This window comes from Oryctolagus cuniculus, chromosome 16 (assembly GCF_051225735.1).
Source record: "Oryctolagus cuniculus isolate XC-2025 breed Fujian yellow rabbit chromosome 16, ASM5122573v1, whole genome shotgun sequence".
Classification (NCBI taxonomy): Eukaryota; Metazoa; Chordata; class Mammalia; order Lagomorpha; family Leporidae; genus Oryctolagus; species Oryctolagus cuniculus.
Genome location: NC_142882.1, coordinates 12,959,319 through 12,965,318, shown reverse-complemented (window position 1 = coordinate 12,965,318; position 6,000 = coordinate 12,959,319).

Genomic DNA, 6,000 nt, shown 5'->3' with positions numbered 1-6,000 from the left:
ACTGTAGTGAATATATATGTTTATTTTAGTAAAAATTTTTAGCCTTTATTTACTCATGTTTAGTCAACTTTCTGAAACTTAGGGAAAAAAGACACTCCCCAAAATAAGTGACATGCAAAGGAAAAGTTTTTGAAAATAGTGGAGATACTGAAGAAGCAAGACCCTACTATACAAATAACAAAATACTTAAATATAAATATGTGGAGTTAAATTTCTGGGCACATATAACTTACAAAGCTATAGCCAGTAAAGTATGTTTAACATATGACTTTTTCCTTATGTTGCTTTTTAATGACTATTTTCTTAAACATCTATTTCATATTCATTTAATTATTTATATCAATTTTTAAAAATACATGTTTTCTGAAACTTGGTTATGATGTTGTTTAATAGTAGTAAATGGTGAAAAAATACTCTAGCAGTTTAAGTGCTTTGCCGATGAGTATACTCATCCCAAACTCTTCACATTTACACAGCTACTACAATAATCAGAAAAACTACAGCTATTCTTTAAAAGGACACTCAAGTGAGCATTCAAAACATTAAGGAGATGCATTTTCTCCCAGTTAAAACATTAGAAATGTCTAGTTTGCTTAAAATTTAAGATAACCTGCTAAATTTTGCAGTGAAGAATACTGACCATCAATAAAGAATCAGGATAATGAGTGAGTGGATTAATTCTGTGCAGGGGCAGGTGAGAAAGATGAAAGTGTACCTTTATCTGGAATGTGCTCTGCCATTTATAAATCCAGCAGGGTAGTGTAATCCTGGAAGTGATAGGAGACAATAGTGGATAGAGTTCCTGGGGTGCACCTTGATGTTCTCACTTCATCTTCTTTTTTTTTTTTTTTTTTTTTTTTTTTTTTTTTTTTTGACAGGCAGAGTGGACAGTGAGAGAGAGAGACAGAGAGAGAGGTCTTCCTTTGCCGTTGGTTCACCCTCCAATGGCCGCCGCTGCAGCCGGCGCACCGCGCTGATCCGATGGCAGGAGCCAGGATCCAGGTGCTTTTCCTGGTCTCCCATGGGGTTCAGGGCCCAAGAACCTGGGCCATCCTCCACTGCACTCCCTGGCCATAGCAGAGAGCTGGCCTGGAAGAGGGGCAACCGGGACAGAATCCGGCGCCCCGACCGGGACTAGAACCCGGTGTGCCGGCACCGCAAGGTGGAGGATTAGCCTATTGAGCCACGGCGCCGGCCTCTTCATCTTCTTGATAAGGCTTCATATGGAATGCTATAATTGGGTATTTGTTGATTACATTATCAATTCTTTCAAACTATGCAAATACCATGAACATTCTACTGAAACAACAGCCTTAGGAGCTCTGTGCACACAGTTTGCAGAGCTGCTTGCTTCTTTCTGAGGGTTCTGTGGTCCCTAAACACTTATTGAATCATGATGAAATTATAGAGGGCAGGGAGGAGAGCCAGTCAAAATATATATTTTTCTAAACAGTTTTTTCAACAAAATGTAGGTGATAGGTGCAGAGCATCAGGGCAGGGTGCTTCCATGAGTTCCTGGGACAGAGAGGGAGAAAGCAATAAAATGACCAAGAGGTCAGACCTGTTCTGACCACAGTGACAAAAAGGCAAGGTCTCAGTACTGTGACTTAGAAATGTCTCTCTTTGTCTTTTAGCTGTGTTTTTGGCTGGTTCACTAGACTGTCATGCATATTCTATAGGCTGAGGACACAGAAATCCTGGGATTTGGCTGTGCCCTACACAGAGATCAGTTCTCCCTGTAGAGGGTGGACTGCAGGTAGCATCTACCCCATGTTATCCCCATTTCAGCTGAGACTCTGGTCTCTGACTCTATGTTGGGGAGATTGTGACATGCCATCATCTCTGATTTTTCTCTGCCTACTTCTGCTTCCCTTGCACACTTCACTGGAAAATATGTCAGTAGCTGCCAAACTAAATGCCCACAGAGAAAGTCTACAGAAAAAGACACAGCCAGACTCTTATGTTCAAGCCAGAAATCTTGTAAGCTCAAGGTTGTGTGTATGTGTTAGGTACGACTGTGACTGCATGTCAGTGTATGTTTGTGCCTGCGCATGTTCTGTCCTATTGGCAATTCTGAAATGTATAGGAGGAAAGAAGATCATGAAATCTGAAGTCCTCACCCTTGTTTTGCTTTCCATAGACTTTTCCATTTGCTCCCAGGCCTTTCAAAGGCAGAGGACAAGCACCAAGATTTTTGTGCCTACCCCATAAGCACATCCCCTGATACAGTTCTGGGGGCCTTGGCCTGGAAGAGACTGTTGGAACACAGGACCATGACTTCCAGTGTCCAGATCTGTCTAGAGAGGTGCCTATCTATTCTGATGCGTGCACTACCTCATTCAATGTTGCTGCCTTGCTTATCACAGTTCCATCTTATGTTTGACATTCAGTTCTTATGGGAAGACAAGAATCTCTATTTCACTTTGTCACCCTTTGTGATGAGCTTCATTCCCTGCCCAATATTTTCATGTTTTACACAGGTTATACCCTGTATCAGTGTGAAATACACTTTTCTCATAACATTCACTCAGACTTTTTGCATTAGTATATTTCCAGTTGCTTATAATAAGATGGGAATTTTACAAGTATATATTCATCAGTCTTCAAGTTTTCTACTAACTTTGTCATAGTACAGAACTTAATAGATATGATCCAACATGGGAAACAGGATACACAGCAAACTCATATAATGGCAAATGCTCTAAACAGCACTCTGGCCTCAGAATCAGCCCTTAACTCATTCAGATCTGGCTAAAAAGCCCAGGAGAGTTTCTCAGGCATGGAAAGCCAAGACACCTTGGCAAAAAATGACCCAAATGAAAGATTTCTGTGAGTGAGATTCCAGTGAAAAGAACGAGCCATCAAAGAAGAAGGTACCTTTCTCTGAAGGGAGGAGAGAACTTCCACTTTGATTATGGCCTTGTCTAAATAAGGTCAGGGTTTTTGAACTCAAGAGGCTTCCATTGCCTTGGCAGCTCACGACAAGAGCCTTGGGTGATCACTCACGTCATAAATAAGAGTGCCAATTGCTAAATCAACAACAGGAGTCACTGTGCACTTGCTCCCCATGTAGAATTTCTGTCCTTAATGTGTTGTACTACGAGAATTAATGGTAAAACTAGTACTAAAATAGTACTTTGTATTTTGTGTGCCTGTGTGGGTGCAAACTGTTGAACTCTTTATGTAGTATATACTAAGCTGATCTTCTGTATATAAAAATAATTTAAAATGAATCTGGGCCAGTGCTGTGACTCACTAGGCTAATCCTCCACCTGTGGCACTGGCACCCCAGGGTCTAGTCCTGGTTGGGGCAGCGGTTCTGTCCCGATTCCTTCTTTCCCAGTCCAGCTCTCTGCTGTGGCCCACGAAGGCAGTGGAGGATGGCCCAAGTGCTTGGGCCTTGCACCCACATGGGAGACCAGCAGGAAGCACCTGGCTCCTGGCTTCAGATTGGCACAGCATGCCAGCCATTTGGGGGGTGAACCAACGGAAAACGAAGACCTCTCTCTCTCTCTCTCTCATTAACTCTCCCTGTCAATAAAATAAAATAAAATGAATCTTAATGAAGAATGTGATGGGAGAGGGAGTAGGAGATGGGATGGTTTGTGAGTGGGAGGGTGGTTATGGTGGAAAAACCACTATAATCCAAAAGTTGTACTTTGGAAATTTATATTTATTAAATAAAACTTGTCTAAAAAATACATAAAATGACTCAATAGAAGACATCCGCAAAGTAATTTTTATACCAGATCTATTAGTGTCCCACAGGTGAGTACTCTCTGTGATCAGAAATCCAATTTTAGTCAGGGGTGTATGGGAAAGCAACACCTTTTAGACCACAGGAGAAAATTTTAAATTCATGTGTAAAGATAATACATACAACACAGTATGACAAAATAGAAAAGTACCTTTATACTAAAGATGAAACACTGAAAACTTGAAACTGAAAATACTTCATATGAAGGAACAAAACTGAAATGGCACTTTATTAGTTAATTCAATATTGAAAACTAAAAAATAATGTATTCCAACTGAAGAAATGATTGGATAAATATATTTCTTCCCATATAATTAACAAGTAACAATTTTCCTGACATTCAAATTGTGGATAAAATGTAGGAAATAAGGTAAAGTCCAGAATTCCAAGGAAAGCTGAGCAAAACAACTCATAGTGAGAAAACAGAACAACTGTTTTCTTATTCACAATAACATAAACCTATCTTAAATTCCAAGAACTCATATTTTCAGGCAGGGAATATGGGAAAATACAGAGAACGTTCAATTGCCAAATGTGAAAAGACAAAGGTAAATTCAGTATCCAGGAAATCAATCAATAGAAGCAAAGTAAACACTGTAAATTCTCTGATACCAGAAGTCCTGAATTGGATGCATTTGTTTCACTGAAAATCTAACTTAATAAACCTATTTGACAAGAGTTGATATACAAGAGTAGAAAATTATCAAAAAGGCTGGGAAAATCACACTGGTGAATATGGTCAGAGATGATAATACTCTCACATATATGAACAAGTGGCAAACAAAGTTCTATTCAAACTATTCCAGAACTTACAGGAAACAGAGATGAACCTTGGTTTCTGTTCTTATGCAAAAATGACCTATCACATGGGAGTCTACCAAAGCTTTCCCAAAGGGCTCATGAAGATGAAGCGGTGCACGGACACAGTTTGCCTCCGAGAAGTCAGAGGGACATTCCACGATCCTCCAGGGACCCTGAAGCATCACTAACACCCTGAATCCAGACTTGGCTACCTCAGGGTTTGGCTGTGAAACTGCACTGAAAGACAGGCTATCACCCTTCTCTCTAAATCTGCTACTTCATTTAGGTGGTTAGGGAAGAACTGCCCAAACATGTTGGCCTTTTATTTTGCCATCCAGGAGATCAATAAGGACCGCCAATACCGCCCCAATCTATCCATGTGATTCCAAATCTCAATACCTTTGTCATGGACCAATTCATCCTTAGGAATGTTTTGCATTTTCTTTACAAAGAGCATTTACTCCCCCTAACTATAACTGCCATACACAATACAAAGCACTTGCTGTCGTTGCTGGAACCCTGTCAGCAGTTTCTGCCTAGACCAAAACACGTTGGAACTCTAAAAACCCCAACGGCAAATGGATTCCTAATTCTAAAGAGCCATATGTGAATCTCCACCCACACCATTCTCTTGCATCTGATGAAAGGGAAATGTAGAAGCCAAGGATGGGTATCCTACCATGGCATAAAACATATCCCAGAGAGTTGGCTGGATTCTGAGAATATTGACAAGTGGAAGAAGTAATACAGGTAGGAAGCAGTGCAACCTGAGAGACCCCATTCTTATTCCTATCTGGGGTTAATATACCTATTTGCACCTTCTGTGAATATTGGCTATTGACTAATCACAGAACTGTGGTTCATAAGCAATATTTACAGCACACAAAAATGTCTTGTCCTAAGACAAGACTCTCTTAGAAGGCATCCAGGGACCAAGGGTTGTTCGATGTGTAGAGGTAAAGACCTGGACATCTGGTTTCCACTTCAGATGAAGCTGAGGGCCGTGCTAGTCCTGAAGATTCCCCAAAGAGCATTTAAGGCTCAGTTACAGTTACACTGGAATTCACACACTCATCTGCCCAAGCCCAAGCCTGCCACAATCTCTTCCACAAAAGCAGATTTCATCAAAGCACACCCAGTGAACATTCCCATTACAACCTCTTACTCTTTTGTTTGAGAGGCAGAGAAACAGGGAGAGAAAGACAGAGAGCTCCTATCTGCTGTTTTCTCACTAAAAGCACACATCAATGGCAGAAGTCCATCTGGCTCTGGTAAGAAACCAAGAGCCAGGCACTCAATAGAAGTCTCCAATATAGGTGTTAGGAATCCAACTACATGGGCCATTTCTGCTGACTCCAATGGTCTGCATTAGCATCTCAGAGATTCTTAATGGAAGAACCATTTCAAACATGCCACAGTCAGGACATATAACTGCCAAACAC